This window comes from Lagenorhynchus albirostris, chromosome 3, assembly GCF_949774975.1.
Source record: "Lagenorhynchus albirostris chromosome 3, mLagAlb1.1, whole genome shotgun sequence".
Lineage (NCBI taxonomy): Eukaryota > Metazoa > Chordata > Mammalia > Artiodactyla > Delphinidae > Lagenorhynchus > Lagenorhynchus albirostris.
Window position 1 is genome coordinate 155,796,783 of NC_083097.1, and position 23,462 is coordinate 155,820,244.

At 41.5% G+C, this 23,462-nt stretch overlaps 1 protein-coding gene and 1 non-coding gene across 3 annotated transcripts in view; one reads left to right on the plus strand and one right to left on the minus strand.

Moving 5' to 3' along the window:
* IBA57 (iron-sulfur cluster assembly factor IBA57) overlaps nt 1-23,462 on the plus strand; it is a 64,355-nt gene that overhangs the window by 30,389 nt on the left and 10,504 nt on the right. The gene's annotated exons all lie outside the window — the stretch shown is intronic.
* Nucleotides 9,142-9,214, minus strand: TRNAE-CUC (transfer RNA glutamic acid (anticodon CUC)). The gene has a single exon. It is a non-coding gene; the product is annotated as a tRNA-Glu (tRNA).

A 23,462-nucleotide genomic window follows, 5' to 3' on the forward strand; every position in this document is an offset into this window, starting at 1 on the left:
TCCCGTGGAAAGAAGGGAGTTAGGTTCCCTCCAGCCTCTGGTTACATTTTTATCAACTGATCAACAGATACCTTTATTTGATATGTGTTTCTGTTTAAAGACACCTATATATTGCTGGTTCATTAACATTAAACTCACGGCCAACAGCATTATAACATACCTGAATGAAGCCCACCTAATGTATTGCCTCCATAAGGCATGTCACAGCCTTCTTGTGCTCAGGAACACTAGATAACACTTCAGCTCTATGCTTGGGGGCCATTTTATTTTATTTTTTTTTAACATCTTTATTGGGGTATAATTGCTTTACAATGGTGTGTTAGTTTCTGCTTTATAACAAAGTGAATCAGTCATACATAAACATATGTTCCCATATGTCTTCCCTCTTGCGTCTCCCTCCCTCCCACCCTCCCTATCCCACCCCTCCAGGCTGTCACAAAGCACCGAGCCAATATCCCTGTGCCATGCGGCTGCTTCCCACTAGCTATCTACCTTACTACGTTTGTTAGTGTGTATATGCCCATGACTCTCTCTCGCCCTGTCACAGCTCACCCTTCCCCTTCCCCATAACCTCAAGTCCGTTCTCTAGGAGGTCTACGTCTTTATTCCTGCTTTACCCCTAGGTTCTTCATGACATTTTTTTTTTCTTAAATTCCATATATATCTGTTAGCATACGGTATTTGTCTTTTTCTTTCTGACTTACTTCACTCTGTATGACAGACTCTAGGTCTATCCACCTCATTATAAATAGCTCAATTTCGTTTCTTCTTATGGCTGAGTAATATTCCATTGTATATATGTGCCACATCTTCTTTATCCATTCATCCGATGATGGGCACTTAGGTTGTTTCCATCTCCAGGCTATTGTAAATAGAGCTGCAATGAACATTTTGGTACATGACTCTTTTTGAATTTTGGTTTTCTCAGGGTATATGCCCAGTAGTGGGATTGCTGGGTCATATGGTAGTTCTATTTGTAGTTTTTTAAGGAACCTTCATACTGTTCTCCATAGTGGCTGAACCAATTCACATTCCCACCAGCAGTGCAAGAGTGTTCCCTTTTCTCCACACCCTCTCCAGCATTTATTGTTTCTAGATTTTTTGATGATGGCCATTCTGACCAGTGTGAGATGATATCTCATTGTAGTTTTTTTTTTTTTTTTTTTTTTTTTTTTTTGTGGTATGCGGGCCTGTCACTGTTGTGGCCTCTCCCGTTGTGGAGCACAGGCTCCGGACGCGCAGGCTCAGCGGCCATGGCTCACGGACCCAGCCACTCTGCGGCATGTGGGATCTTCTCAGACCGGGGCACGAACCCGCGTCGCCTGCATTGGCAGGCAGACTCTCAACCACTTGCGCCACCAGGGAAGCCCTCTCATTGTAGTTTTGATTTGCATTTCTCTAATGATGAATGATGTTGAGCATTCTTTCATGTGTTTGTTGGCAGTCTGTATATCTTCTTTGGAGAAATGTCTATTTAGGTCTTCTGCCCATTTTTGGATTGGGTTGTTTGTTTTCTTGTTATTGAGCTGCATGAGCTGCTTGTAAATTTTGGAGATTAATCCTTTGTCGGTTGCTTCATTTGCAAATATTTTCTCCCATTCTGAGGGTTGTCTTTTGGTCTTGTTTATGGTTTCCTTTGCTGTGCAAAAGCTTTGAAGTTTCATTAGGTCCCATTTGTTTATTTTTATTTCCATTACTCTAGGAGGTGGGTCAGAAAGGATCTTGCTGTGATTTATGCCATAGAGTGTTCTGCCTATGTTTTCCTCTAAGAGTTTGATAGTTTCTGGCCTTACATTTAGGTCTTTAATCCATTTTGAGCTTATTTTTGTGTATGGTGTTAGGGAGTGATCTAATCTCATACTTTTACATGTACCTGTCCAGTTTTCCCAGCACCACTTATTGAAGAGGCTGTCCTTTCTCCACTGTACATTACTGCCACCTTTATCAAAGATAAGGTGTCCATATGTGCATGGGTTTATCTCTGGGCTTTCTATCCTGTTCCATTGATCTATCTTTCTATTTTTGTGCCAGTACCATACCGTCTTGATAACTGTAGCTTTGTAGTATAGTCTGAAGTCAGGGAGCCTGATTCCTCCAGTTCCTTCTTTCGTTCTCAAGATTGCTTTGGCTATTCGGGGTCTTTTGTGTTTCCATACAAATTGCGAAATTTTTTGTTCTAGTTCTGTGAAAAATACCAGTGGTAGTTTGATAGGGATTGCATTGAATCTATAGATTGCTTTGGGTAGTAGAGTCATTTTCACAATGTTGATTCTTCCAATCCAAGAACATGGTATATCTCTCCATCTATTTGTATCATTTTTAATTTCTTTCATCAGTGTCTTATAATTTTCTGCATACAGGCCTTTTGTCTCCTTAGGTAGGTTTATTCCTAGATATTTTATTCTTTTTGTTGCAATGGTAAATGGGAGTGTTTTCTTGATTTCACTTTCAGATTTTTTATCATTAGTATATAGGAATGCCAGAGATTTCTGTGCATTAATTTTGTATCCTGCCACTTTACCAAATTCATTGATTAGCTCTAGTAGTTTCCTGGTAGCATCTTTAGGATTCTCTATGTATAGTATCATGTCATCTGCAAACAGTGACAGCTTTACTTCTTCTTTTCCGATTTGGATTCCTTTTATTTCCTTTTCTTCTCTGATTGCTGTGGCTAAAACTTCCAAAACTATGTTGAATAATAGTGGTGAGAGTGGGCAACCTTGTCTTTTTCCTGATATTAGTGGAAGTGGTTTCAGTTTTTCACCATTGAGAAAGATGTTGACTGTGGGTTTGTCATATATGGCCTTTATTATGTTGAGGTAAGTTCCCTCTATGCCTACTTTATGGAAGGTTTTTATCATAAATCGGTGTTGAATTTTGTCAAAAGCTTTTTCTGCATCTATTAACATGATCATATGGTTTTTATTCTTCAGGTTGTTAATATGGTGTATCACCCTGATTGATTTGCATTTATTGAAGAATCCTTGCATTCCTGGGATAAACCCCAGTTGATCAAGGTGTATGATCCTTTTAATGTGCTGTTGGATTCTGTTTGCTAGTATTTTGTTGAGGATTTTCGCATCTATGTTCATCAGTGATATTGGCTTGTAGTTTTTTCCCTTTGTGACATCTTTGTCTGGTTTTGGTATCAGGGTGATGGTGGCCTCGTAGAATGAGTTTGGAAGTGTTCCTCCCTCTGCTGTATTTTGGAAGAGTTTGAGAAGGATTGGTGTTAGCTCTTCTCTAAATGTTTGATAGAATTCGCCTGTGAAGCCATCTGGTCCTGAGCTTTTATTTGTTGGAAGATTTTTAATCACAGTCTCAATTTCAGTGCTTGTGATTGGTCTGTTCATATTTTCTATTCCTTCCTGGTTCAGTCTCAGAATGTTGTGCTTTTCTAAGAATTTGTCCATTTCTTCCAGGTTGTCCATTTTATTGGCATATAGTTGCTTGTAGTAATCTCTCATGATCCTTTGTATTTTTGCAGTGTCAGTTGTTACTTCTCCTTTTTCATTTCTAATTCTATTGGTTTGAGTTCTCCCTTTTTTTCTTGATGAGTCTGGCTAACGGTTTATCAATTTTGTTTATCTTCTCAAGGAACCAGCTTTTAGTTTTATTGATCTTTGCTATCGTTTCCTTCATTTCTTTTTCATTTCTTTCTGATCTGATCTTTGTGATTTCTTTCCTCCTGCTAATGTTGGGTTTTTTTTGCTCTCCTTTCTGTAATTGCTTTAGGTGTAAGGTTAGGTTGTTTATTTGAGATGTTTCTTGTTTCTTGAGGTAGGATTGTATTGCTATAAACTTCCCTCTTAGAACTGCTTTTGCTGCATCCCATAGGTTTTGGGTCGTCATGTTTTATTTTGTTAATTTTATTTATTTATTTTTTGGCTGCATTGGGTCTTCATTGCTGCATGTGGACTTTCTTTAGTTGTGTCGATGGGCTTCTCATTGCGGTGGCTTCTCTTGTTGTGGAGCAGGGGCTCCAGGCATGCAGGCTTCAGTAGTTGTGGTGCATGGGCTCAGTAGCTGTGGCTTGTGGGCCCTAGAGCGCAGGCTCAGTAGTTGTAACGCCCAGGCCTAGCTGCTCTGCAGCATGCGGGATCTTCCCAAACCAGGGCTCGAACCAGTGTCCCCTGCATTGGCAGGCGGATTCTTAACCGCTGTGCCACCAGGAAAGCCCCGTCATGTTTTTGTCATTTGTTTCTATGTATTTTTTGATTTCCTCTTTGATTTCTTCAGTGATCTCTTGGTTATTTAGTAGCTTATTGTTTAGCCTCCATGTGTTTGTATTTTTTACAATTTTTTTCCCCTGTAATTGATATCTAGTCTCATAGTGTTGTGGTTGGAAAAGATACTTGATACGAGTTCCATTTTCTTAAACTTACCAAGGCTTGATTTGTGACCCAAGATATGATCTATCCTGGAGAATGTTCCACTTTGAGAAGAAAGTGTATTCTGTTGTTTTGGGATGGAATGTCCTATAAATATCAATTAAGTCCATCTTGTTTAATGTGTCATGTAAAGCTTGTGGTTCCTTATTTATTTTCAGTTTGGATGATCTTTCCATTGGTGAAAGTGGGGTGTTAAAGTCCCATGCTATGATTGTGTTACTGTCGATTTCCCCTTTTATGGCTGTTAGCCTTTGCCTTATGTATTGAGGTGCTCCTATGTTGAGTGCATAAATATTTACAATTGTTATATCCTCTTCTCGGATTGATCCCTTGATCATTATGTAGTGTCCTTCTTTGTCTCTTGCAATAGTCTTTATTTTAGAGTCTATTTTGTCTGATATGAGAATTGCTACTGCAGCTTTCTTTTGATTTCCATTTGCATCGAATATCTTTTCCCATCCCCTCACTTTCAGTCTGTATGTGTCTTTAGGTCTGAAGTGGGTCTCTTGTAGACAGCATATATACAGGTCTTGTTTTTGTATCCATTCAGCCAGTCTGTGTCTTTTGATTAGAGCATTGAATCCATTTACATTTAAGGTAATTATTGATTTTATGTATGTTCCTGTTACTATTTTCTTAATTGTTTTGGGTTTGTTTTTGTAGGTCTTTTCCTTCTCTTGTGTTTCCTGCCTAGAGAAGTTCCTTTAGCATTTGTTGTAAAGCTGGATTGGTGGTGCTGAATTCTTTTAACTTTTGCTTGTCTGTAAAGGTTTTAACTTCTCTATCAAATCTGAATGAGATCCTCGCTGGGTAGAGTAATCTTGGTTGTAGGTTTTTCCCTTTTATCACTTTAAATATGTCCTGCCACTCCCTTCTGGCTTGCAGAATTTCCGCTGAAAGATCAGCTGTTAAGCTTATGGAGATTCCCTTGTATGTTATTTGTTGCTTTTCCCTTGCTGCTTTTAATATTTTTTCTTTGTACTTAATTTTTGATTAATATGTGTCTTGACGTATTTCTCCTTCAGTTTATCCTGTATGGGACTCTCTGCACCTCCTGGACCTGATTGACTATTTCCTTTCCCATATTAGGGAAGTTTTCAACTATAATCTCTTCAAATATTTTCTCTAACCTTTTCTTTTTCTCTTCTTTTTCTGGGACCCCTACAATTCGAATGTTGGTACGTTTAATATTGCCTCAGAGGTCTCTGAGACTATCCTCAATTCTTTTAATTCTTTTTTCTTTATGCTGCTCTGCAGTAGTTATTTCCAGTATTTTATCTTCAGGTCACTTATCCGTTATTCTGCTTCAGTTATTCTGCTATTGATTCCTTCTAGAGAATTTTTAATTTCATTTTTTTGTTGTTCATCATTATTTGTTTGCTTTTTAGTTCTTGTAGGTCCTTGTTAGGCGTTTCTTGTATTTTCTCCATTGTATTTCCAAGATTTTGAATCATCGTTACTATCATTATTCTGAATTCTTTTTCAGGTAGACTGCCTATTTTCTCTTCATTTGTTTGGTCCGGTGGGGTTTTATCTTGCTCCTTCATCTGCTGTGTGTTTCTCTGTCTTCTCATTTTGCTTAACTTGCTGTGTTAGGGGTCTCTGTTTCTCAGGCTGCAGGTTCGTAGTTCCCGTTGTTTTTGGTGTCTGCTCCCAGTGGGTAAGATTGTTTCAGTGGCTTGTGTAGGCTTCCTGGTGGAGGGGACTGGTGCCTGTGTTCTGGTAGGTGGGGCTGGATCTTGTCTTTCTGCTGGGCAGGGCCGCATCCAGTGGTGTGTTTTGGGGTGTCTGTGAACTTAGTATGATTTTAGGCAGCTTCTCTGCTAATGGGTGGAGTTGTGTCCCTCTCTTGCCGGTTGTTTGACATGGGACGTCCAGCCCTGGAGTTTGCTGGCCGTTGTGGGGAGCTGGGTCTTATTGTTGAGATGGAGATCTCTGGGAGAGCTCTCGCTGATTGATATTACGTGGGGCCAGGAGGTCTCTGATGGTCCAATGTCCTGAACTCAGCTCTCCCACCTCAGAGGCTCTGGCCTGACTCCCAAGCTGGAGCAACCAAGACCCTATCAGCCACATGGCTCAGAAGAAAAGGGAAAAAAAAGAAAGAAAAAATAAATAAATAAAATTATTAAAATAAAAAAATAATTTAAAAAAGAGAGCAACCAAACCAATAAACAAATCCACTAATGATAACAAGTGCTAAAAACTGAACTAAGATAAACATAAAAATCAGAAACAAATCAGTTGCAGACAGCAAACCCCAAGTCTACAGTTGCTCCCAAAATCCACCGCCTCAATTTTGGGATGATTCATTGTTTATTCAGGTATTCCACAGAGGCGTGGTACAGCAAGTTGATTCTGAGGATTTAATCTGCTGCTCCTCAGGCTGCACGGAGAAATTTCCCTTTCTCTTCTTTGTTCGCCCAGCTCGTGGGGTTCAACTTTGGTTTTGGCCCCACCTCTGCGTGTAATTCTCCCTCAGGCAACTGTTCCCCACCCAGACAGGAGGCGGTTAAAGCAGCAGCTGATTAGGGTGCTCTTGCACATTCAGGCCTGGAGGAGGGAGGGGTATAGTAGTTATAATTGGAATGTGGGGTGAGCCTGTGGCGGCAGAGGCCGGTGTGGCATTGCAGCAGCCTGAGGCATGCTGTGTGTTCTCCCGGGGAAGTTGACCTTGGCATTGGCGGGCTTCACAGGCTCCTGGTGTGTGTGTGTGTGTGTGTGTGTGTGTGTGTGTGTGTGTGTATAGTGACCTGTGCTTGCACACAGGATTACTGGTGGCTGCAGCAGCAGCATTAACGTTTCATGCCTGTCTCTGGGGTCTACGGCTCACACATGTCTCTGTGTTCCACAGCTCACACCCATCTCTGGAGCTCATTTAGGTGGTGCTCTGCCTTCTGTGGACAGACGGGGAAGGAATCCCTTCTCCTTGCACACTCTGAAACAATGGTCTCTTGTCTCTTAGGCAGGTCCAGCCTTTATCCTGGACTCCCTTCTGGCTAGCTGTGGTGCACTAGCCTCCTTCAGACTGTGTTCACGCAGCCAACCCCAGTCCTCTCCCTGGGATCTGACCTCTGAAGCCTGAGCCTCAGCTCCCAGCCCCCACCCACCCCAGCAGGTGAGCAGACAAGCCTCTCAGGCTGGTGAGTGCTGGTTGGCACCGATCCTCTGTGTGGGACTCTCTCTGCCTTGCCTTCTGCACCCCTGTTGCTTCACTCTCCTCCGTGGCTCTGAAGCTTCCCCTGCGCCCATGCCCCGTCTCCGCCAGTGAAGGGGTGTCCTAGTGTGTGGAAACATTTCCTCCTTCATAGCTCTCTCCCAGAGGTGCAGGTCCCATCCCTATTCTTTTGTCTCTGTTTTTTCATTTTTCTTTTGCCCTCCCCAAGTACCTGGGGATTTTCATGCCTTTTGGGAAGTCTGAGGTTTTCTGACAGTGTTCAGTAGGTGTTCTGTAGGAGTTGTCCCACATGTAGATGTATTTTTGATATATTTGTGGGGAGGGAGGTGATCTCCACATCTTACTCTTCTGCCATCTTGAAGGTCCCTCCCTGTGTTTTCGTTTTCATTTGTCTCCAGGTATTTTTTAAATTTCATCTTTGATTTATTTAGTGATCCATTGGTTGTTCAGTAGCATATTGTTTAGCCTCCACATTTTTTTGTTTGTTTGTTTTGCAGTTTTTCTAATAGCTGATTTTTAGTCTCATAGCACTGTGGTCAGAAAAGATGCTTGATATGATTTCAGTGATCTTAAGTTTACTGAGACTTTTTTTGTGGCCTAGCGTGTGATCTATCCTGGAGAATGTTCCTTTTGCACTTGAAGAGAAGGTATATTCTGCTGCCTTTGCATGGAATGTTCTAGATATATCTATTGAGTTCATCTGGTCTAAAGTGTCACTTAAAGCTAGTGTTTTCTTATTGATTTTCTGTCTGGATAATCTGTCCATTTATGTAAGTTGGGTGTTATAGTCCCTTAATATTTTTGTGTTACTGTCAGTTGCTCCCTTTATGTTTGTTAATATTTGCTTTATGTCTAGTTGCTCCTATGTTGGGTGCATATATATTTATAATTATTATATTTTCTTTGATTGATCCCTTGATCATTCTGTAATGTCCTTCTTTGTCTCCTGTTACAGTCTTTGTTTTAAAGCCTATTTTGTCTGATATAAGTATTACTATCCTGGCTTTCTTTTGATTTTGATTTGCATGGAATACCTTCTTCCATTCCCTCACTTTCATTCTGTGTGTGTCTTTAGCTGTGAAGTGAGTCTCTTATAAGCAGCATATATACGAGTCTTATTTTTCTATCCAATCAGCCACCCTGTGACTTTTGATTGAAGATTTAGTCCATTTACATTTAAAGTAATTAGGTATGTACTTATTACCATTTTGTTAATTTTTTGGGAAGGTTGTTTTTGTAGTTCTTTTTGTTCCTTCCTTCTTTTGTTCTCTTCCCTTGTGATTTGATAACTATCTTTAGTATTATATTTGGATTCCTTTCTCTTTTGTGTGTGTATCTATTATCGATTTTTGGTTTGTGGTTACCATGAGGTTTATATACAGCAATCTAAAGACCCTGCATTTTTACTGCCTTCTCCCACAATTACTGTTTTTGACATCATATTTTACACCTCTTTGTTTCGTGTGTCCCATAACTACTTATTGTGGATATCGATGGTTTTACTACTTTTGTCTTTTAACCTTCATACTAGTTTTATACATTTTTTTCCATGCTGCACGGCTTGTAGGATCTTAGTTCCCTGACCAGGGATTGAACCTGGGCCCTTGGCAGTGAGAGCACAGAGTCCTAACCACTGGACCACCAGGGAATTCCAATATACGTGGTTGATTTTGTTACTTTATATTTGCTTTTACCAATGAGTTTTTCCTTTCACACTTCTCATGTTTCTAGTTGTGGCCTTTTCTTTTTTGTTTAGAGAAGTCCCTTTAGCATTTTTTGTAAAGCTGGTTTGTTGGTGCTGAACTCTTTTAGCTTTTGCTCATCTGTAAAACTTCTGATCTCTGTATCAAATGTGAATGAAAACCTTGCCTGGTAGAGTATTCTTGTTGTAGGTTTTCCCCTTTCATCACTTTAAATATATTGGGCTACTCCCGTCTGGCCTGCAGAATTTCTGCTGAAAAGTCAACTAATAGCCTTAAGGGAGTTTCCTTATACATAACTTGTTGCTTTCCCCATGCTGCTTTTAATAGTCTCTCTTTATCTTTAACTTTTGCCATTTTAATTACAGTGTGTCTTGGTGTACTTCTCTTTGGGTTGATACTGTTTGGGACTGTTTGTGCTTCCTGGACCTGGATGTCTGTTTCCTTTTCCAGGTTAGGGAAGTTTTTAGCTATTGTCTTCAAATATGTTCTCTGTTCTTTTCTCTCTCTTCTTCTGTGACCCCTATAAGGCAAATGTTTAGTATGCTTGATGTTGTCTCAGAGGTCTCTCAAACTGTCCTCATTTCTTTTTATTCTTTCTTCTCTTCAGCTTTAGTGATTTCCACCACTCATCTTCCAGCTCTCTTATCTGTTCCTCTGTATCATTTAATCTACTGTTGATTCCTTCTAGTATATTTTTCATTTCAGTTATTGTTTTCTTCATCTCTGTTTGGTCCTTTATATTTTGTAACTCTTTGTTAAAAACTTCTAACTTCTCACTCTTTTCATCCATTCTTCTCCCGAGTTCTTTGATCATTTTTGTGATCATTACCTTGAACTCTTTTTTGGGTAGATTACCTATCTCCACTTCACTTAGTTCTTATTCTGGGATTTTGTCTTGGTCCTTCATTTGGAACGTGTTCCTTTGTTGCCTCCTTTTGCCTAATTTGCTGTTTTTATTTTCATGTATCTGGTAGGTTGGTTATGTTTCCTGACCTTGGATAAATGGCCCTTTGTAGGAGACATCCTATGCAACCCAGCAGTGCACTCCCTTCTGGTCACCAGAGCTATATTCTCTAGGGGTGCCCCTTCATGGATCCTTCTGTTGTGGCAGGCCCTTGTGTGTGGGTGGTCTGGTAGGCGTGGCTGGCCCCCAGTCTGGTTGGTTGCCAGGCTCTGCCTGTGAGGAGGCTGCTGGCTGCTGGTTGGCAGAGCCTGGTTTCCAGGCAGCTGGATGAGGAACCCCAGAGGGTTCTGAGACTAGTGCTGGCTCACTGGTGGGTACAGCCGGGTTCTGGGGTGGGTGGTTTTGGGTCAGGTTTCTTGGATCTAGTGTTGGCCTGCCAGTGTGTGGGGCTGTTTCTTGACTTGGCTGGCTGCAGGCTCTGCAATGTCCTAAAGCTGGTGCTGACCTGTTGGTGCATGCAGTTGGATCCTGGGTGGTTGGCTTAGGAGTCCAGGGTATCTTAGAGCTGGTCTTTGCCTGCTGGTGGGTGCAGCTGGGGCTTGGGGGTTCCTGGGGTTGGTGCCTGCCCACTGGTGGGGAAAGCTGGATCCTGATGCTAGTGCCAACCCACTGGAGGGCAGAGCTGGGTCCTGGGGTCTCTGGCTGCGGGGACCTGGTGGTTCTGGAGCTTGTGTTGTCCTGCTAGTGGGCTGGGCTGGTTCCTGACACAGCTGGCTATGGGGTCCAGGGTGTCCTGAAGCTTAAGTTGGCCTGCTTGTGGGTGGAACCAAATCCTTGGGCAGCTTGCTGATGGATCCAGTGTGTACTAGAGCTGGTATTGGCCTGCTGGTGGGTGAGAGCAGAACCCATGGGCTCCTGGGGCTAGGTACAGCCTGTTGGTGGGTAGGCTGGGCCCTGCCATGGCAGGCTGTGGGGCTGGTGTCTGCGCACTGGTGTGTGAGGCTGGTCCTTGGGCTAGTGCCATCCCTCTGGTGGGTGAAGCTGGAGCCCAGGTGTTCTGGGAATAGTGCCAGCTCACTGGTGGGTGGAGCTAGGTCCCAGGGTTTCTGGCTGCAGGGCCTTAGGGGTCCTGGAGTTAGTGGGCAGGACTCGGGCCCAAGGGGTCCTGGGGCTGGCATCTGCCCACTCGTCAGTGGAGCTGGGTCCTGTGGTCTCTGACTGGGGGGCCCTGGGAGTCCCGGGGTTATTGCCTTTACAGTGGTGTGTGGGATTGGGTAGTGGACCCTATGGTGGGCAGGGTTGTGTCCCAGGGTAGCTGTGGGTTCAGGGGGTCGTAAGACCACCTGCCTGCTAGTGGATGGTGCTGTATTCCAGCCCAGCTAGTTGCTTAGCCTGAGGCATCCCAGTATTGGTGCTGACCCCCTGGTGGATGGGGCTGGTTCCTGGTGCTAATGAGTTAGAGTGAGGACTCCAAGATGGCACTTGCCAGCACCAGTGTCCTTGTGGTGGAAGGAGCTCCCCAAAATGGGTGCCTCCATTATCTGTGTCCCCGGGTGAGCTCCAGTTGCCTTCTGCCTCTCCAGGAGACTTTCCAAGATCAGCAGGTGAGGTGACCCAGGCTCCTTTCAAATTACTGCTTTTGCCTTGGGTCCTGGAGCATTTGAGATTTTTTTTGTTGTTTGTTTTTGTTTTTTTGCTGCACCACACGGCTTGCTGGATCTTAGTTCCCAGACCAGGGATCGAACCTGTGCCCTTGGCAGTGAAAGTGTGGAGTCCTAACCCCTGGGCCTCCAGGGAATTCCCTGTTTATTTTGTTTTGTTTGGTTTGGTTTTTGTTTTGGCTGTGTTGGGTCTTCATTGCTGCATGCAGGCTTTCTCTAGTTGCAGAGAGTGGGGGCTACTCTTCATTGCGGTGCGTGGGCTTCTCATTGTAGTGGCTTCTCTTGTTGCGGAGGTGCGTGGGCCTCAGTAGTTGTAGCATGCGGGCTCAGTAGTTGTGGCTTGTGGGCTCTAGAGCACAGGCTCAGTAGTTGTGGCACACAGGCTTAGTTGCTCCGTGGCATGTGGGATCTTCCCAGACCAGGGCTCGAACCCACGTCCCCTGCATTGACAGGTGAATTCTAAACCACTGTGCCACCAGGTAAGTCCACATATGAGATTTTATGTTCTTCCTTTAAGAGTGGAGTCTCTATTTCCCACAGCCCTCTGGGTCTCCTGAAAGTAAGCCCAGCTGGTTTTGCTTTTTTTTTTTTTGGCTCCATTGGATCTTCCTTGCTGCGCTTGGGCTTTCTCTAGTTGTGGTGAGTGGGGTCTACTCTTTGTTGCAGTGCACAGGCTTCTCATTGCGGTGGCTTCTCTTGTTGCAGAGCATGGGCTCTAGGCATGTGGGCCTCAGTAGTTGCAGCACACGGGCTCAGTAGTTGTGACTTGTGGGCTCTAGAGCACGCAGGCTACAGTAGTTATAGCGCATGGGCTCAGCAGTTCCAGCACACAGGCTCTAGAGTGCAGGCTCAGTAGTGTGGTGCCCAGACTTAGTTGCTCTGGGGCATGTGAGATCTTCCTGGACCAGGGATTGAACCCATGTCCCCTGCACTGGCAGGCAGATTCTTAACCACTGCACCACCAGGAAAGTCCCTATTTTTTTAAATTTATTTTTTATATTTTTGGCCACACCACGTGGCTTGCGGGATCTTAGTTCCCTGACGAAGGATCGAAACCGTGCCCCCTGCAGTGGAAGCATGGAGCCCTAACCACTGGACCACCAGGGAATTCCCAATACTTGTAGATTTTTAAAATGTAGGTAAGGGTGCAAATACAGCAAGCATCAAACCTTGTAATTCATCCAGGCTCTGTCCAATGGCAGAGATCAAGTGATGCAAATTCAGATCTAGTGCCATCATTGAAATATAATCATTATGGGGAGAATCAAGTCAGATGCAAATGCTGAGTTCTGAGAGAGACAGAGAGAGAGAGAGAGAGAGAGAGAGAGAGAGAGAGGGAGGGAGAGAGGGAGGGAGGGAGGGAGGGAAGGAGGGAGGGAGAGAAAAAACGCGCAAGCATAGTTGAGCTAAGCAGACTGCAGGTCACAGCATTCTGGAAAGTGAGTGTGTGTGTGTGTGTTGTAGGAAGGGGCACAAAAGCAAAGCAGGGCTAAGATACCAGAGAATTCAGCAGCCAACAGATCAGCATCAGGCTGCATTTGGCTTCAGGGAACAAATCTGCAGATCTGCAGCTGTTCTGCAAACCTTTATAGTTTCTAAAGTTAGCTTTAGTTAATTTAAGATTTTGGCTGATCTCTATTTTGCTGGGGTTCCGATAGGAATTGCATTAGACTTACAGAGCATTTTGGGGAGAACTAACCTGTTCTGTGAAGCAAGGTGATAGTCTTGACCCCAAAAGTTCTGTGTGGCCATGGTGGGCCTGTCCACCCACCGCACGGTGGATCTTCTGTTCTCAGAAGCTCCTGTCCTTAAAGTGCTAATAAAGTGCTTTAAAGGTCTCATCAGGGAATCTTTGCCAGCAATGCCCTCTGGTCACAGTTTTACTGACTTTCAATAAGAAGATGACACCACATGGGCCAGCCTGGCAGTAGCTGTGGTCAGGTGTGGTCCACAGTTCCTGGGATGTCCCTGCATCCTGATCACATGCCCTTGGCAAGGTCTTGCCCCCATGGCCCTGCTTGCCAAGTTGGTGTGGAACACACCCCACCCTCATGGGCCCTGAGGGTGCTTGCTCAGGCAGTGGGTGGAGCTTTGGTCTGTTCTTGGTGCTTAGGCTGTCAGCTGCCCCTCTGAGGGTCCCCCCTGCCCTTGGGGCCCTTGGGGAGCAGCCCAAGCAGGTGTGCACCAGTTGTCATAGAACAGACTACCTGGGAGGAGGGTAGGGGCTCTGCTAGGAATGCACTGCCTGGGAGGGGGAGGCGCCATAGGCACCAACAGACTGGAGGTCACCAAAAAGTAACTGGTGGACATCACCAAGGGGTCCGAGCAGCTTGGACTCCACTGTTCCCTATCCCCCTCCAAATCAGAAGTCATGTTTCTTCATCAGCTGCTTCTGGTGTTTATTTTGCCCTGATGCAACCTGGGTGTGGGGTAAGGGACCAGGAGAGAGTGAACTGCATTACTCCATGGGGGTGAGAGTGGGGGCAGTGCAGGCGGGTACTTGGGAATGGGAGCTTGCCTGGGGAGCAAGGGGTGGGCCATGGGGTGGCAGAGGTGGGATTTCGGAGGCAGGAGAGGGCACTTAGGATAAGAGGGGATTGGGGGGGTGGGCGTTGGGGGGGATGTGGACAGGAGAGCAGGGGCAGGGGCAGGGTTCAGTGGTGTTTTCCAGTCCCTGGAACAGTCGGACAGTGAACCCAGTTGTGCGTCAGCTCTCAAGTAGGTAGGATCCCTTCAGGAGACATCCTCTGCTGACCTGGCTGAGTGGGCAAGGGTGGGGATGGGGAAGTGGTGGTAGGGGGACGACAGTGGGAGAGGGAGGCTGGAAAAGCAGGAAGAAGTTGTTCTAGGAATCAATGAAAAATGGCAATTCAGTTTTTTTTAAAAAAACTTTTACTTAAAAATTGTGGTAAAATATATATAACGTAACAATTAACATTTAAACCATTTTTAAGTGTAGATTCCAGTGTCAAGCACATTTACATTGTTGTGTAAACTTCACCACCATCCATCTGCAGAACTTTTTCATCTTCCCAAACTGAAACCTGTCCATGTTAAACAATAACTCTCTATTCCCCGCAACCTGTAGTACCTACCCTTCTACTTTCTGTCTCTATGAATTTGACTTCTCTAAGTCACTCATGTAAGTGGAATCATTCAGTGTTTGTCCTTTTGTAACTGGCTTATTTGACTTAGCATAATGTCTTCATGGTTCATCCATGTTGTAGCACGTGTCAGAATTTCCTTCCTTTTTAAGGCTCAATAACATTCCATTGTATGGATGGACCACAATTTGTTTATCCATTCATCCATGGATGGACATGTAGGTTGCTTCCAACTTTTGGCTATTGTGAATGATGCTACTATGAACACAGGTGTGTAAATATGGGAATTCAGGTTTCAACACAATCCTAGACAGCATTCCATGTGACCTTCATCACCTCCATAGGAGAGGTGGAAATGATCAGCCTAGAATGGGGAACCCAGAGCCAGGCACTGTGTCTATGATCTTAACCACTGTGGGGAGTTTAGGGGGAGTGTTTAGAAACTGTACTTAGAGAAAGACAATATATGTTTATTTTTTATTTTTTTATTTTTTATTTTGGCTGCATTGGGCTGTAGTTGCAGTATGCAGGATCTCAGTATCTTTTGTTGGGGCGCATGGGCTCTTTGTTGCATTGCACAGGCTTCTCTCTAGTTGTGGCGTGCAGGTTTCTTTTCTCTCTCTAGTTGTGGTGTGTGGGCTCCAGAGTGCGTGGGCTCTGTAGTTGTGGCATGTGGGCTCTCTAGTTGAGGTGTGCAAGCTCAGTAGTTGTGGCGCATGGGCTTAGTTGCCCCACGGCATGTGGGCTCTTAGTTCCCTGACCAGGGATTGAACCCGCGTCCCCTGCATTGGAAGGCAGATTGTTTACCACTGGACCACCAGGAAGGTCCCGACAATATATGTTTTTGTTCCTGCAGCCCATCACAAGTGCTGTGGAGTGCATGCAGGAAATTTTGGGTCCATAGGGTAGGTTCATCCTACCACAGGGAGTTCTGGGTTGGGGGCTGATGGATCAGAATCAGTGTTTCTTCAGTTTGATTTAATACTCCAATTGGAAATGGTATTGTGCATCATCCTCTGCTAGTCAACCACCATCGTTTCTTTTCTGTACAGTGTCTCAATCCTTTGTTCAGTGTCTCTGGTGGCCTTTATCTTCTCCTAGATTTTATAAGAGTTACGTGTGAATTTCGAATACTAGTTCATCATCAGTTGTTGTATGCCTTGCAGATATTTTCTCTCAGTTTGGGACTCGTCTCTAACCTTTTTTTCTTTTTTCCCTCTAATTTGTAAAATGAACACATGAAAATGTAAAACACATTGGTGAAAGTAAGTATATAGTCATATTTAGGATACAGTAATGCTGTAATGTGTTGTGTTAACAACTTAACTCTAGAATAAAGGTTAAAGGACAGAAATGTTAAAAAATAGATATAGCTATAACAATTTGTTAATGGACACACAATATTAAAAAAAGTAAATTGTGACACCAAGAAAAAAAATGTGGTGTGGGGAGTAAAGGGTAGAGCTTTTGTATGTGGATGAAGTTATGTTGTTATCAGCTTAAAATAGACCTTTATATCTAAAAGATGTTTTATATAAGCTTCGTTGTAACCACAAAGCAAAACCTACAGTTGATTCACAAAAGATAAATAAAAAGGAATCTAAGCATACTACTATAGAAAATCAATTCACAAAAGAAGATTGTAAGATAGGAAGAAAGGAACAAGGAAACTACAAACAGCCAGAAAACAATTAAGATGACATCAGTAAGTCCTTACCTATCAATACAAACTTTAAATGTAAATAGATTAAATTCTCTAATCAAAAGGCATAGAGTGGCTGAATGAATATAAAAGAGACCCAAATATATGCTGCCTATAAGACACTCACTTTAGATGTAAGGACACACACACACACACACACAGACTGAAAGTGAAGGGGTCAGAAAAGATACTCCGTGGAAACCAAATGAGAGCAGATAAAATATTTATATTTATATCAGATAAAATAGACTTTAAACTAAAATGGTAATGAGACAAAGATGGTCATTTTATAATGATAATGTGGTCAATTCATCAAGAATATATACAATCATAAATATATACACACCCAACATCAGAGCACCTAAATATATTAAGCAAATCCTAACAGATCTGAAGGGAGAAATGGACAACATTACAATAATTGTATAATAATAATAATAATAACAACACTTTCAACAATGGATAGATCATCCAGGCAGATGTACCTAATAGACATATACAGAACATTCTCACTTTTTTAATGTCTTTTTAGGATAGAAGCTTTAAATTTTAACACAGTTAACTTTTCTCAATATTTTTTTAGGGTGCATGCTTTAGGTACATTGCTTTAAAAATTCCCACCACTCTGAGGTTAGGAAGTTGCTGTCCTATACCAGATTCTAAAACTTCTGCTGTTGTACTTTTCACACTTAGGTTTTAATCTACCTGGCACTGATGTTGATGTGTGGTGTGAGGTGGAGGTTAACTTTAATATTTTCCTGTTTATGTAACCAGTGGTCCCAACCCTGCTCACCAAACAATCCATCTTTTCCCACTGACCCACAGTGTTCTTGGTCACCCCCACAGGTCTACCTATGTGGGTCTGTCTCTGGGTTTTTCATTCTGCTCCACGTGTTCTAGTGTTCTATCTGTCCATCCCTGTGCTAGTACCATGTTGTCTTAATTACTGCATCTTGAGGTTAATTCTTAGAACTTATATGTCTCTATAGCAAGCCAAGACCTTGAGATAGAATCTTGGCTATTTTTAAAAATTAATGTATAATTGACATACAACATTATATTAGTTTTGGGTGTACAATATACTGATTCAATATTTTTATATATTGTGAGATTATTACTACAACAATCTAGTTAACATCCATCACCATATATAGTTAACAGATTTTTTCTTGTAATGAGAACTTTCAAGATCTACCTCCTTAACAACTTTTTTAAGCAGATAATTCTATTTATTTATTAAAAAATTTTAAATTAATTAATTAATGAATTAATGTTTGGCTGCATTGGGTCTTCTTTGCTGCATGCGGGCTTTCTCTAGTTGCAGTGAGTGGGGACTACTCTTTGTTGCAGTGCGTGGGTTTCTCATTGCTGTGGCTTCTCTTGTTGCGGAGCATGGGTTCCAGGCATGTGGGCTCAGTAGTTGTGGCTCACGGGCTTAGTTGTTCTGTGGCATGTGGAATCTTCCCGGACCAGGGCTCAAACCCATGTCCCCTGCATTGGCAGGCAGATTCTTAACCACTGTGCCACCAGGGAAGTCCCTCCTTAGCAACTTTTAAATATGCAATACAGTATTATTAACTATAATCACATGGTGTACATTATAGCCCCATGACTTATTTATTTTATAACTGGATGTTTGTACCCTTTGACTCCCTTCACCTATTTCACCGCCCCCCCCCACCTCTGGCAACTCCCAAGTGAGATCATGCAGTATTTGTCTTTCTCTGCCTGACTTATCTCACTTAGCATAATGCTCTCAGGGTCTATCCATGTTGTTGCAAACAGTAAAATTTTTTTCTTTTTTATGGCTGAATAATATTCCATTGTATATAAATACCACATTTTCTTTATCCATTCATCAGTTGATGGACACTTAGGTTGTTTCCATACCTTGGCTATTGTGAATAATGCTGCAGTGAACATGAGGGTGTATATATATATTTGAGTTAGAGTTTTCATTTTCTTTAGATAAATACCCAGAAGTGGAATTGCTGGATCATATGGTAGTTCTATTTTTAATTTTTTTGAGGAATCTCTATGCTGTTTTCCACAGCAATTGCACAAATTTACATTCTCACCAACAGCGCAAAAGGATTCTCTTTTCACCACATCTTTGCCAATACTTGTTATTTCTCGTCTTTTTGATAATTGCCATTCTAACAGGTGAGAGGTGATATCTCACTGTAGTTTTGATTTGTATTTCCCTAATGATTAGTGATGTTGAGCATCTTTTCATGTGTTTTTTTTTTGGTCATCTGTCTGTCTTCTTTGGAAAAATGTCTGTTTAGATCCTCTGCCCACTTTTTTTTTTTTTTTTTTTTTTGCGGTACGCGGGCCTCTCACTGTTGTGGCCTCTATCGTTGCGGAGCACAGGCTCCGGACGTGCAGGCTCAGCGGCCATGGCTCACGGGCCCAGCCACTCCGCAGCATGTGGGATCTTCCCGGACCGGGGCACGAACCCGTGTCCCCTGCATCGGCAGGCAGACTCTCAACCACTGCGCCACCAGGGAAGCCCCTCTGCCCACTTTTAAATTGGATTGTTTGTTTTTACTATTGAGTTGTATGAGTTCTTTATATATTTTGGATATTAACCCCTTATCAGATATATGATTTGCAAATATTTTCTCCCAATCAGTAGATTGCCTTTTCATTTTGTTGATGGTTTCCTTTGCTGTGCAGAAGCTTTTTAGTTCAATGTCGTCACACTTGTCTATTCTTGCTTTTGTTGCCTTTGCTTTTGGTGTCAAATCCAAAAAATCATTGCTAAATCCAGTGTCAAGGAGCTTACTGTCTATGTCTTATTCTAAGGGTTTCAGGTCTTATATTTATGTCTTTAATCCATTTTGAGTTAATTTCTGTGTATGGTGTAAGAGAGTGGTCCAGTTTTATTCTTTTGCATGTGGCAGTCCAGTTTTCCCAACACCATTTACTAAAGAGACTGTCCTTTCCCCATGTATATCCTCAGCTCCTTTGTCATAAATTAATTATTCCTGGGCTCTCTACATAGTTCCATTGATCTATGTGCCTGTTTTTATGCCTTTATCCTACTGTTTTGATTACTATAGCTTTTACTATAGCTTGAAATCAGGGAGTGTGATGCCTCCAGCTTTGATCTTCTTTCTCAAAGATTGCTTTGGCTATTTGGTGTCTTTTGGGTTCCATATGAATTTTAGGACTGTTTGTTCTGTTTCTGTGAAAAACTCCATTGGATTTTTTAAAAAATAGGGATTACATTGAATCTATAGTTTGCTTTGGGTATGGATATTTTAATAATATTATTTTTTCAACCCATGAGCATGGACTATCTTTCCATTTATTTGTGTCTTCTTCAAATTTTTTTTCATCGGTGTGTTATTGTTTTCAGTGTACAGATCTTTCACTTTGTTGGTTAAATTTATTTCCAGGTATTTTTTTCTTTTTGGTTCAATTGTACATGGAATTGTGTTCTTAATTTCTCTTTCAGATAGTTTGTTATTAGTATATAGAAATGCAACAAATTTCTGTATGTTGATTTTGCATCCTGCAACTTTACTAGCATCTTGGCTATTCTTGGTGCTTTGATTATTTATGTGAATTTTAGAGTCAGATTGTTTACAATCTGTTCGCACACACTTGTGCACACACACACACAATAGCATTTTGCTCAACACTGCATTAAATTTGTAGGTCAAGTTGGGGAAACTGCCATCTTAGTGTTATTGAATCTTCAAATCTATGAACATCATGTGTCTCTCCATTTGTTTAGGCCTACTTTGTCTTTCACAACAGTTGTATAATTTTCCTAAAGTTCTTATATATCTTTTGTTAAATTTATTCATGTGTTGTTAAAAATAATTTTGATACTGTTGCAAATGGTATCCTTGTGAAACTGCATTTATGTAAATTTTTGTTCACAGATGTATAGAAATAAATTTGCAAATGAGTCTTTTCTGTAAGTGATTTGGGGCTTTTTCTGTAGACAATCATATAACCTGAGGTGAACGAGAATTTTGTTTCTTTCTTGCAATCCCTACACCTCTACCTTTTTCCATGTCTTTCTATGATGGATTGAGTTGGGTAGAGATGTGGTATCACACCCCATTTTTGATCTTAAGAGAGATGCCATTGTAATTTTACCACTTGGTCTGATTGTTGCTGAGGTGTTTTGGTAGATATCCCTTTTCAGGTTAAGATAGTTCCTTTTGTTTTTTGCGGTCCGTGGGCCTCTCACTGTTGTGGCCTCTCCCGCTGCAGAGCACAGGCTCCGGACGCGCAGGTCCAGCGGCCGTGGCTCATGGGCCCAGCTGCTCCACGGCATGTGGGATCTTCCCGGACCGGGGCACGAGCCCGTTTCCCCTGCATCGGCAGGCGGACTCTCAACCACTGCGCCACCAGGGAAGCCCTAAGATAGTTCTTATAACTGGAAGTCCTAGTTTGCTAAGTTTTTTTAAAAAATCATGACTGGTTGTTAAAGTTTATTGATTTTGGGGGGGATATGAATTGAAATGATGATTGTGTTTTCTAGGAATTTGTCTATAACATCTAAGTTTTCAAATTGTTGTAATAACATTGTTCATAATATTATACTGCTTTAAAAAATAATCTATAATAAGGTATAGTTGATATGTAATAAACTGCATCCATTTAAATTATACAATCCAATGGGTTTTGGAAAATATCCTATTTAAAAAAAATCATGCTGTACATTAAAAAAAATCTTATAACTGAACATTTGTACACTTTAACCAATATCTCGCCTTTTCCTCCATCTCCACAACGCCTACAAACCGTCATTCTATTCTCTGTTATTATGAGCTCAACTTAAAAAAAATTTTTTTAAGATTCCACATATAAGTGATACCATACAGTATTTGTCTTTCTCTTTCTGACTTATTTCACCTATCATGATGCCCTCCAGCTCCTTGCATTTTGTCACAAATGGCGGGATTTCCTTCTTTCTTTTTGGCTAAATAGTATTTCATTGTATATGCATACCAAATTTATTTATCCATTCATCAGTTGGTAGACTCTTGGGTCATTTCCATGTCCTGGCTATTGTGAATAATGGTGCAATGAACATGGAGGTGCAGATATCTCTTTGAGATATCGATTTTGTTTCCTTTGGATAAATACCCAATAGTCAAGTGCTGGATCATATGGTAGTTCTATTTTTAATTTTTGAGGGTCCACCCTACTGTTTTCTACAGTGCTGCACCAATTTACATTCTGATCAACAGTGCACAGGGGTTCCCTTTTCTCCACAACCTCACCAACATTTGTTGTCTCTTGTAGTTGGATGGTAGCCATCCTAACAGATGTGAGGTGATATCTCGTGGTTTTGATTCGTATTTTTGTGATGATTAGTGATGCTGAGCATCTTTTCCTGTGTCTGTTGGCCATCTGTATGTCTTCTTTGGAAACATGTCTTCAAGTCCTTTGCCAGTTTTTAATCAGATTGTTTGTGGTTTTTTGCTCTTGAGTTGTGAATTCATTATATATTTTGGATATTAACCCCTTATCAGATATATGGTTTATAAATATTTTCTCCCATTCTGTAGGTTATCTTTTCAATTTATTGATTGTTTCATTTGCTATACAGCAGTTTCTAGTTTGATATAGTCCCACTTCTTTGTTTTTGCTTTTGTTGTTTGTGCTTTAGGTGTCACTCAAAAAATCATTTCTAAGACCAAGGAGAAATTTTCCTATGCTTTCTTCTAGGAGTTTTATGGTTTCAGGTCTTACATTTATGCCTTTAATCCATTTTGAGGTAATTATTGTGTATGATATAAGGTAGTGGTTCATTTTCATTCTTTTGCATGTGGATGTCCAGTTTTCCCAACCACATTTGTTGAAGAAACTGTCCTTTCTCTATTTTGTGTTTTTGGTGCTCTTGTCAAAGATTAGTTGACTGCAGATGTGAGAGTTTACTTCTGGGCTCTTGATTCTGTTCCACTGGTCTATATGTCTTTTTTTTTAAATGCCAGTACCATTGCTGTTTCAATTACTATAGCTTTGTAACATAGTTTGAATCTTCTTATCTTTTCAATCTGTGCAGTGTTTGTAATTCTGCCATCACTTCATTCCTAATGTGGGCTATTTTTGCCATCTCCTTTTCTTGGTCAGTCTTGACAAAGGTTTGTCAAGGAAGCAACATGTAGTTTTATTTATCCTCTCTAGTTTCTCTTTACTCTTTATTCATTAATTTCTGTTCTTATCATTATTCTTTCATTCCTTATATGTTCTCTGTGTTTGGTTTGATGATTCTTTTCCTAGCTTCTGAAATTAGATGATTAACTTTTAGATTTTGGCCTTTCTTTTCTTCTACTCTAAGCTGTTAAGGCTGTTTCTTTCTCAACAGTATCCCATTGGTTTGACAGGCCATGTTTTTGATACGTTTTAGTTCTAAATATTTAAAAATTTCCATTGCAATTTTTTTAGCCCTTAAGTTATTTAGAGGTTATATCTAAATGAATGGAGCTTGTCTTTGTTTTGTTTTTGCTGAATTTTAACATTCTGGTCAGAGGCCATCAACTATGTTATGCCTTTCCTTTGAAGTTTATGGCTGCCTGCTGAATTGAACCTTTTCAAATGACCTCTGAACTTTGGTTACTATTTTCCCACAAAGCCAATTTTGTTTGCTGGTAATACAGCTGCATCAGTTTTCTTTTCGGTTATATTTGCCTTTTCTGTATTTTTCTGTTCTTTTTCTTTGAACTTTTTAATATCCTTATGTTTTAGGTGTGTTTCTAATGAAAAGCATTATTTAGATTTTTCTTGTTGTTATTCATCCCCAAATCTTTTCTGTTTGGCCAGAATACATATATGCACGTGTGCATGTATACA